The following is an 11,891-nucleotide window of genomic DNA, read 5'->3' as shown; positions in this document are numbered from 1 at the left end:
TTGCTACATCAAATCCATGTTAATGCCTTTGGACCAATCGGATTTCAGGAGTTAACATATCGTATCATATATAAAGTCATAAAACTGTTTAATTAATATTTAGTTAATATTTGATTGTGTGGCTCTTTTTATCATTCTCTTTGTGTGAAATACATTTTTAATGAAATAAGAAAATAACCTCTGACAGTAGAATCGGTGGATTTTAATGTGGTACTGAATCTTTATTTTATTTATTACATTATTACATACAAATCTTTTAAATCTCACACTTTTCATTCATTTTCACAGCTCCTCCTGAATCTTAGCGAGAGAGAGAGAGATAGCCGATGAGATATCTAGAGTATATAGAACGAGAGATGAGAGAGAGAGATATCGAATAGACCAGACATACAGATATCTACGAGCTATATGGTACTATACGCCTATCTATCGTCTCTTTCTCATATATCCTTTCTCTCTTTCTCCTATATCTAAAATCCTCTCTCTCTCTCTCTCTATATAGATCTCTATATATATATTATCCTCTCTCGATCTCTCTCTTTCTCTCGATCTCTATCTCCTCTCTATCTCTCTCTCCTTTTATCTCTACATTCGTATATTCTACTACTCTCTTTTCCTCTCGTCTCGTATCTCCCCTAATCTTGCTATATAGATACATATAGTCACATATATTAGATATATATCATATACCTGAGATACTATATATTACATATATACCTATATTGTTTATTTTACTTTATATAGTTATATATATATCAACATAATTATCTCTCTATATATTTATTACTTTTACTTTTATCATCGTATACTATTTTTATAAATCTATCTACTACTATCCTCACTGACTATCCTCACTCGTCCACACATCATCACTACTATTTATCATAGCCTTTTACTACTCTGATAATTTAATTGCCATACCTTCGACAGTCTCGCTCTCTTTATCGCTCTTCATACTATACTTTTTCGTCCCTCTCTTTTCTACGCTACAGAGCCCTCATATCCTTTCTCTCTCTCTCTCTCTCGCTCTACTCTCTCGCTCTCTCCTCTACTCACTCTCTCTCTCTCGTCTCTCTCCTTTCTTTCTCTCCTCTTATCGTCTCTCTCTCTACTCTCTCTCTCTCTGCGCTCTCTCTACATCTCTCTCTCTCTCCTTCCTTTCCCTTCGTAGGTTTTGCGACATGGAGCGTGTCGGTTAATTGACGTTTATTTTAATAAAACATAGCTTATTATTATTATTATTATTATTATTATTATTATTATTATTATTATTATTATTATTATTATTATTATTATTGGCCCTTGTGTGAACACTTTAATCCTAATTACTCAAATAAAACTGATTTGTTAAAACACTCGTGCTAAAAGTATTGCAGTAAAACATTTACACGAAGCTTCAAAAGGTTCGGCAAGTTGGATTTTTTTTGTTTGTTTGTTAAAAAATACTAATATTAACACTTTTTAAGTAAATATTTATAACATTTATTTGTCTTTTCAGTATTTACATTTTTTAAATTAAAATTTTTTTAAAGCCGATTGCAAAAAAAGAGATTTATTAAAATAGCATTTTATTGCTATTAAATGCCAATTTTTTTAAAAATGCACGTAAACAAAATTTAGAAAATTCTTATTTACGAACGACTCGTTATTCATACATTTGATCTGTATCTATAGTCACAGCTAAAGTTATCGAGCAAAAGGGTGGCAGACAAATACAAATACTAAACATTTTAAATTGTTGCTGTTAAAATAAACTGTAATTTACATTTTTTTTGTTGAATTTTTAATTGTTAAAAAGAATATAAAAGTAAAAAGGTATTTAAATTGGATTGGCAGAGATGCAGATGAAGTGTACAGCAGGTGATGGCGCTGTAATAACTCTGTACGGCCACTAGATGGAGAGTAGTGCACTAGATATGTAGTGGACGTGGACGTCACAGAGGAAGGAAACACTCGGGGTTTAATTGCTTCCTGATTGACGAACAATCCGCTCGGGTCGGAACTCATCTCCCCCTGAACAGCTTTAACCCTCTGATTCTCAGCTCGGGGTTTTTCAGCTGCTGGGGTTTGTTTTTCATCGATGTATACATGTGAAGTAACTGAAGGCTGTTATGATATCTCATTGTGTTGAGTGTGTTGAGTGTGTGTGTGGGGGGGGGGTGTTGGAGGGGGTACTTGTACAGATTATTTTTTTTAATGAAATAAATCTTCACTTTCATATTGGAGGCTACAGTGACTTTTTTTGGAGTTTGTCATTGTGGATGCCATCAATTTGGACATCAGCATTTGATGTTATTGTGGACGTCGGTGTGAATGTGGTCACCGTGGACGTCCCTTGATGCCATCGATTTGGACATCGATTTGAATGTGACGTCATTGTGGACATCGATTTAGAATGATGTCATCGTGGATGTCAATTTGAATGTGACGTGATCGTGGACGTCGGTCATTTAGGATGTCAATACTGTATATATGTCATTGTGGACATTAATTTAAACAAGACGTCATTGTGGACGTCAATATGTACTGTATGTGACGCCGTGTTGTTTTTTTATTGCGATTGTTGACAAATTGCAGTTTATAAACAAATGAGGAGATTCTAATGTTGAATTAAGAATCACATCAGCATAGGAACAGTAACTCCACCTGATCACATCACCCTGATTCTCACTGATTATTTTCCCATATCATCTCGACACACTGCAGTGTCTTCACATTGTGTGAGTTTAAGCGTGAGCTTCATCATCCCGCTCCAGAAGTCACACGGGTGCAATTAAGGCGATTAAGTTAAAGTTATTAGGAAAGAATTACTTTTTTAAACAAGGCCACACACACACGTCACTAATCATTTTGAAGTTCATTCATTCATTCATCTTCTACCGCTTATCCGAACTTCTCGGGTCACAGAGAGCCTGTGCCTATCTCAGGCGTCATCGGGCATCGAGGCAGGATACACCCTGGACGGAGTGCCAACCCATCACAGGGCACACACACACTCTCATTCACTCACACACACACACACACTACAGACAATTTCCCAGAGATGACAATCAACCTACCATGCATGTCTTTGGACCGGGGGAGGAAACCGGAGTACCCGGAGGAAACCCCCGAGGCACGGGGAGAACATGCAAACTCCACACACACAAGGCGAAAGTGGGAATCGAACCCCCGACCCTGGAGGTGTGAGGCGAACGTGCTGACCACTAAGCCACCGTGTCCCACCTATTTTGAAGTTTAAATGTTAAATTAATTCTTTAGACCCAAGGGCTTGAGAACGCCGGAAAAAGCATCATTTTGAGATCTTAACTAGACACCAATCTGTGCGTGTATCCTGCGTCGTAGAGACAGGAAGGGCGTCGTCTTATCTACAGCGACTCGACGCTCAAAGCAGTGTTCGTTACAGTCCGAGAGTCTAAAGGTCACCTGTTCAGTCTCAGCTAGTGATCACCTTCCCTATAGCCTTGACTAGTGCGCTTCATCATCCCGCTCCGGCGGTTACTGTAATTTCCACTGGGCAAAAGCACCGGAAAAGTGATTCATTCTAAAATGCACGTATGTTGAAATCCAACTGTGTGGCCATCAGAGTGTGATTTATCGAGCTGGAAAGAGTCAGTGATGTTAATGCTGATACTGATACATCTCCCCTGCTGTGGGTTTCTTCTGTTTTCTTCTTCACTTGGGAGCTGTTGCACGTACAATTCAACTTCCTGCTGCAGTAAATTATCTCAGCAAATGCTCCAGAGATCCTGCTGCTGTGCTTACAATTTGTTTCATGACACTTCCTAAGCTCGTCTCCTGTTACTAACACTAGCACAAAGTATTTTCATCTTTACCACCTGGGGCATTTTCTACCCAATCTGTGTGACTCTGGGATTCGTCTGTTCTATAGAGAGCGGATTATTTTTTATTTACACCACGGCAGTATGTATCTGATACGAATCTGCTGGGATTCAGATTCAAGTAGATTCAGATCACAGGTGTGTGTTTATACGTTATGTATAGGAATGCGATACGGTTTCTATAGTAACAGGTCCCTCCCAGCATCTAGATCATAAATGATGATCCTTTACGGAAGGAGTCTCCGGTAAGAGGTGAAGCTTTAAGTAAGAGACGTGAAACACGTTTAATAATTAATAGGAGAAACGAAACACTTCGGGATGTGATGTCATTTAAAAATAATGAGCTTCTAGCTATTAACGATAACTTCTTGTTATTTTTCTACAGCAGCATGGCACAAAGACATAAACATAGACAATACAAACCTCACTTTTCCTCCTTTACCTCAAATTTACTCCATCGGCTAAGATGGGTTTCTCACAAAGAGCAACAACAAAGCTAATGTTACAAGGCTGAAGTTTAAGTTTTCTGTATGCGATAAAAGATCAGCTCGGTATTTCTCTTTTTTACATTCTCTCTCTCTCTCTCTCTCTCTCTCTCTCTCTCTCTCTCTCTCTCTCTCTCTCTCTCTCTCTCTCTCTCTGACTTGTTTCTCGAGGTTAACTGCTCTTTTAACTTTATGTTCTTCAGAACAGCAGTAAAAGTGCTGACTGAAGCAAATTTGCAGAGCCAAGACAAACCATTACTGAGTTGACCAATCACACGGCTCGCTCTCCTCCTCCGCTATTTCCCTCTCTCTTTTTCCCCTCCGCTCTCCCCATAGAGGTTTTTGTTTTCTTGGCCGGTAGCCAAACCTGTGCTCTGTTACCTCCCTCAACTTAAAGGAGTTAGTAAGACAGACCTGGTGTAAATGGTGTGAACATGAGGAACAGAGCTGCACTTTATTACCCTGAAGGATTGTTTTTTAATTTTCTCAATGATTTTCAGGAAAAGCTGAGCCAAGAATATTACATTTATATAGATTAATTAATTAGTTATTTATGTAAAACAACAACAACAATAATAATAATAGATGCATATTTAATGATGAAATAATTTTTAAACTACACTACACTATACTATACTATACTACACAATACTACACTATACAATACTACACTATACTACACTGTACTATACAATACTACACTATACTACACTATACTATATTACACTACACTACACTATACTACACTATACTATACAATACTACACTATACTACACTACACTATACTACACTACACTATACTACACTATACTATACAATACTACACTATACTACACTATACTACACTACACTATACTATACTACACTATACTATACCATATTACACTACACTGCAATACTACACTATACTATACCACACTATACTACACTGTACTATATTACACTACACTGCAATACTACACTATACTATACTATATTACACTACACTGCAATACTACACTATACTATACCACACTACACTACACTACACTATACTACACTATACTACACTGTACTATATTACACTACACTATACTATACCACACTATACTACACTATACTATACTATATTACACTACACTGCAATACTACACTATACTATACCACACTACACTATACTACACTATACTATACCACACTATACTACACTACACTACACTACACTATACTACACTATACTACACTGTACTATATTACACTACACTATACTATACCACACTATACTACACTATACTATACAACACTATACTATACCACACTATACTACATTACACTATACTATATTACACTACACTATACTACACTATACTATACCACACTATACTATACTACACTGTACTACACTATACTATATTACACTACACTATACTATACAATACCACACTATACTATACTATACTATACTATACTATACTATACTATACTATACTATACTATACTACACAATACTACACCATACTATACTATACAATACTACACTATACTATACAACACTACACTACAGTACACTACACCATACTATACTACACCACACTATACTATACTATACTGGACTATACCACACTGTACGACACTACACTATATTATATTATATTATACAACACTACACCATACTATACTATACAACACTACACTACAGTACACTACACCATACTATACTATACTACACTACACTATATTATATTATACTATACAACACAACACTACAGTACACCACACCATACTATACTATACTATACTATACTATACTATGTTATACTATACTATACTATACTATACTATACTATACTATACTATACTACACAATACTACACCATACTATACTATACAATACTACACTATACAATACAACACTATACTATATTACACTACACAATACTACACTATATTATACAATACTACACTACACTATACTATACTATACTATACTACACAATACTACACTATACTATACAATACTACACTATACAATACTACAATATACTATACAACACTATACTATATTACACTACACAATACTACACTATATTATACAATACTACACTACACTATACTACACTATACTATATTACACTATACTATACTACACTATCTATACAATACTACACAATACTACACTATATTATACAATACTACACTACACTATACTACACTATACTATACTACACTACACTATACTATACGATCTTACACTACACTACGATCTTACACTATATTATATTACACCACAGTATACTATACTATACTATACTACACTATACTATATTACACTATACTATATTACATTACACTACACTATACTACACTATACTATATTACACTACACTACACTATATTACACTACACTATACTATATTACACTACACTACACTATATTACACTACACTATACTATATTACACTACACTATACTATATTACACTACACTACACTACACTACACTACACTATACTATATTACACTACACTATACTATATTACACTACACTACACTACACTACACTACACTATACTATACTATATTACACTACACTACACTACACTACACTATACTATACTATATTACACTACACTATACTATATTACACTATACTACACTACACTATACTACACTATACTATATTACACTACACTATAATACACAGTACTACACTATACAATACTACACTACACAATACTACACTACACTACACTATACTATACTATGAATTATACCATGTTATAAACTCTCTTAACAAGTAAAACCTACTACATAAATCTATACAATCCTACACTTTACCAATGCTAGAATGTACTATACTATAATAAACTGTGCTGTACTGTACTATACTATACAAAACTATAGTATGCAGCATTGTATAATTAGATTACTCTCTCACTCACTCTCACTCGTTTTCTAATAATTAGATTAATGCTTTTATTTGTTTTTGTGCATGTATTTTGTTTTGTATGCTGCTGAATGTTATTCTCTTCACAGTGTCCTCTGGTGTAAACACAGAAGCAAAGGAATAACAGTATATTTCTGCCTCTGAGGATCAAATCTAGGTCCATAATCACGTCTTCTTGTCTTTTCCTCACCATCTTTTCTTTCCTCTCTCTCTTTCTGTGGTCAGGTTCAAAATAGGCCACGTTTGACTCGGCTCTGCGTTCTGAGCGTGATGTTTAAAATCCTGCCTACCCTGCCATTTGTGGCCAGAAACGACATTTTTGGTCTTTTAGTCATCCACACACTGCCAGCATGCTGTAACACACACACACACACATACACACACATACACACACACAGACTGAAACTACATTTCCTGAGAAGCGTTAATGCTGCCCATGTGATTTTTTTTTATCCATTTCTGTTGGAAACTTCATGAAATCAGTTGCTAAAACACACCATGTCTATGAAAGTGTGATGAATCCTTTATAAGTGACCTGTAGGCTGATATGTAAGAAAACATGCCTTGTCATTAAAGCGTGGATGATGACAGTAATGTGGGAGAAAACCTGTGTTACTCCGACGGCCGGTTTAAAGGTGAACGTACGGTAGAGGCAAGCGATGGTCCGAGGGGGAGGGAAATGGGGGTCATTTGAGACAAGGCCAAGGCATTTAGAGGTTAAATACCTAGATCTGATTCCTGAGGACGTCTTTGGCAACCGAGCCTAGACAGGAGAAAGACAGAGTCTGACTTTGAATAACTAATACAGCTGCGCCAGGGTTGTGTTAAGAGAAACGTGCGGTAGAAAAGGAATGTTTTAGCAAAAACTACTTGTTATAAATATAAAATTCTACCGAAAATAAAGTGTTTACTTGTAACAAAGCTGTATAATTCATAAGATGAGGGTTCTCTGTAAGGAAAGGTTCATGGAAGGAGTCTCCAGTGTCAGTGTTTTGTAATGCATCTGTTTCACAGACAATTGACGACAATCAACGTAGCTATAAACGGATAAAAAAAAATAAGTGTGATGTGGCAAATCTCTGTGGAGTAAAATAAATAAAAATAATACATTTTTTATTAATAAATAATAAAACACTATGAAGCGGATTCGGTAACGCCGCTTCATCACGCCATCCTGACGTTGATTATTTGCCGATGGTTTAATACCTTACACAGAGGTTTCTTTCACCCTGAATCCTGATGAGTTTTCATGTGTTCATTTAAATGAGTTATTTGGTATTAGTTCTTTTCACACCACACTGTTAATAAGTGTTAATTGATGCTTTGTTGTGCAAACTTTCTCTCTAGGTGCCTGTAAGTGTCGAAGGTGAACGAGTTTGTGTTTTTGAAACAGGAGAAGACAAAGTAAGACAAAAAGCCCCGGCGGACACGACACTTCAACACCTCCTTGTTGTGTTTCGCTCCCGATGGACAAGTGGTTTCTATAGAGATGTTGCGTGTGTGTGTGTGTGTGTGTGTGTGTGTGTGTGTGTGTGTGTGTGTGTATTGTGGAAGAGCCGATAAACGTAAATAAGTACAAACAATTATTGACATAAGTAAGTAATTCATCAAAAATCTGAAATGAAAATAACAAATGCATATTATTTTATATATACATATGACGATAATAAATTAAATATTGAATATATATATATATATAAGTTAATTAACTAATTAAAAATAATAAATAACATAACAACATAAATGCATATAAAAAAACTGAGATGTTTTTTGATTTCTTTATTAGTTTAATACGTTTAAATACGTCACAGTGTCTCTGTGCTCTCATTGGTTGACTGATATCAGACTCTGCGGATGAACAGGTTGCTATGGAAACAGAACATCGCTGCATATGATGCATTGTGGGCTCTGATTATTAAACAAATAAACAGACAAACAAATAAACATGAAAGATAGTTAAAATATAAATGAAGGCAAGAATAATTCGTAGTTCATTTTTTTTCGGAGTTAAAAATACCTTCAATTAAAAATATTCCATTTGTTTTCTAACTCCGCTCTGTGATCTTGCATTACAGCTAACACCCAGAAGTCAATGGTAGGAAGGTGTCTCATTACTCCACATCTCCACCCAGCAGCCAGGGATGCCAGATTGACCAAAACTCCTTTATTCGCATCACTTCTAGTGTAATTAAAATAAACACCGTGTGTGTGTGTGTGTGTGTGTGTGTGTGTGTGTGTGTGTGTGTGTGTGTGTGTGTGTGTGTGTGTGTGTGTGTGTGTGTGTGTGTGGTGCAGTGTATTTTTATGCAACTAAAATCCAACTCCTATATGTGAAATCTTTTGTGTTTCAGATATTTATATAAACACACACACACACACCAAACACACACACACACACACACACACACACACACACACACACACACACACACACACACACGTACTATAGATCTCTCTCTCTCTCTCTCTCTCTCTCTGTGTGTGTGTGTGTGTGTGTGTGTGTGTGTGTGTGTGTGTGTGTGTGTTTATTTATTACATCTGTATATTTATGTAGATTTACACACATATCTATATCTATCTATCTATCTATCTATCTATCTATCTATCTATCTATCTATCTATCTATCTATCTATCTATCTATCTATCTATATGGGTGTGTGTGTGTGTGTGTGTGTGTGTGTGTGTGTGTGTGTGTGTGTGTGTGTGTGTGTGTGTGTGTGTGTGTGTGTGTGTGTGTGTATTTATGTGTATATTTATCAATGTTTTAGATTTATACATTTATCTATAAATGAACAAGCCTTAGGAAGATGTTTTCACCTGAACACACACACACACTGGTTTCTTTTTTCCTTCTTTCTCTAAATATACTTTTTAAATGTATAATTGTACGCTTTTTAGAACAAAAACAACCTTTTAAAACTAAATGTTAGAAATTGTTTGTCAGGATTTTTGCTCTTTCCTGACTTATTCATGATGTAATAACAATCCAAACATAGGGCATAAATATAACAACTAACATATACTTCGCCTCTGTTTCTCTGACTTCACTGATGCCATCGCTCTGGCAACCATAAATTCAAGTGTAGTTCCTGTTATCTGGCAACCCAACACTTACGAGTTAAAAGAGAGGATCTGGCAACCCGTACAGCTCCCTGTTAGTACTTCATAAGGACCTGGCAACCCTGGAGAAGCCAATCCCTCTCAGCTGCAATGGCTTACTAGTTTGGAGACGAAGCGCACACGCAGTGCCGCCGCTGTCCCAGTGAATAAAACAGGAAAGAAAAGGCAGAGAGGCGTTTGGGAGGATTAAAAACGTGTGAAAGAAGCGTGTAAAGAAGGTCGGGGGGAGTTTGGGGGGTGAATCTGAGGATTTGGGGCTCGGATGTGCGCTCGGATCAACCTGTTGGACCTGAGAAGGAGAGGAAGGAGAAGAAGGAGAAGCTGTTCTGTTGTCAGTGTGGAGGTGATGCTGGAGCTGCAAGTCAGCACACTTTAACCTTTAACTGGCCTTTTACTCTGTAGAGGTGAGTTAAACATCACTACTGTGCTCACTGTGTTCACTTCTCACTGTGCTCACTTCTCACTGTGCTCACTTCTCACTGTGTTCACTTCTCACTGTGTTCACTTCTCACTGTGTTCACTTCTCACTGTGCTCACTTCTCACTGTGCTCACTGTGCTCACTGTGCTCACTGTGCTCACTTCTCACTGTGCTCACTGTGCTCACTTCTCACTGTGCTCACTGTGCTCACTGTGTTCACTTCTCACTGTGCTCACTGTGCTCACTTCTCACTGTGCTCACTGTGCTCACTTCTCACTGTGCTCACTGTGCTCACTTCTCACTGTGCTCACTGTGCTCACTTCTCACTGTGCTCACTTCTCACTGTGCTCACTGTGCTCACTTCTCACTGTGCTCACTGTGCTCACTTCTCACTGTGCTCACTGTGCTCACTTCTCACTGTGCTCACTGTGCTCACTGTGTTCACTTCTCACTGTGCTCACTGTGCTCACTTCTCACTGTGCTCACTGTGCTCACTTCTCACTGTGCTCACTGTGCTCACTTCTCACTGTGCTCACTGTGCTCACTTCTCACTGTGCTCACTTCTCACTGTGCTCACTTCTCACTGTGCTCACTGTGCTCACTTCTCACTGTGCTCACTTCTCACTGTGCTCACTTCTCACTGTGCTCACTTCTCACTGTGCTCACTGTGCTCACTTCTCACTGTGCTCACTGTGCTCACTGTGCTCACTTCTCACTGTGCTCACTTCTCACTGTGCTCACTTCTCACTGTGCTCACTGTGCTCACTTCTCACTGTGTTCACTTCTCACTGTGCTCACTTCTCACTGTGCTCACTTCTCACTGTGCTCACTTCTCACTGTGCTCACTGTGCTCACTTCTCACTGTGCTCACTTCTCACTGTGCTCACTGTGCTCACTTCTCACTGTGCTCACTTCTCACTGTGCTCACTGTGCTCACTTCTCACTGTGTTCACTTCTCACTGTGTTCACTTCTCACTGTGCTCACTGTGCTCACTTCTCACTGTGCTCACTTCTCACTGTGCTCACTGTGCTCACTGTGCTCACTTCTCACTGTGCTCACTGTGCTCACTTCTCACTGTGCTCACTGTGCTCACTGTG

General features: G+C 37.5%; 1 protein-coding gene across 1 annotated transcript in view; it reads left to right on the top strand.

The window, feature by feature from the left end:
* Positions 1 to 10,435: 10,435 nt before the first annotated feature.
* Positions 10,436 to 11,891, top strand: part of ptpn13 (protein tyrosine phosphatase non-receptor type 13) — a 45,134-nt gene continuing 43,678 nt past the window's right edge. Inside the window, exon 1 of the mRNA XM_047805710.1 lies at positions 10,436 to 10,778. The gene's annotated coding sequence lies outside the window, so the exon portion shown is untranslated. The remainder of the gene's footprint in view (positions 10,779 to 11,891) is intronic.

The sequence above is a fragment of the Tachysurus fulvidraco genome, chromosome 21 (assembly GCF_022655615.1).
Source record: "Tachysurus fulvidraco isolate hzauxx_2018 chromosome 21, HZAU_PFXX_2.0, whole genome shotgun sequence".
Classification (NCBI taxonomy): Eukaryota; Metazoa; Chordata; class Actinopteri; order Siluriformes; family Bagridae; genus Tachysurus; species Tachysurus fulvidraco.
Note: the sequence above shows the minus strand (reverse complement) of the source record. Positions and strands in the feature narration are given on the sequence as shown.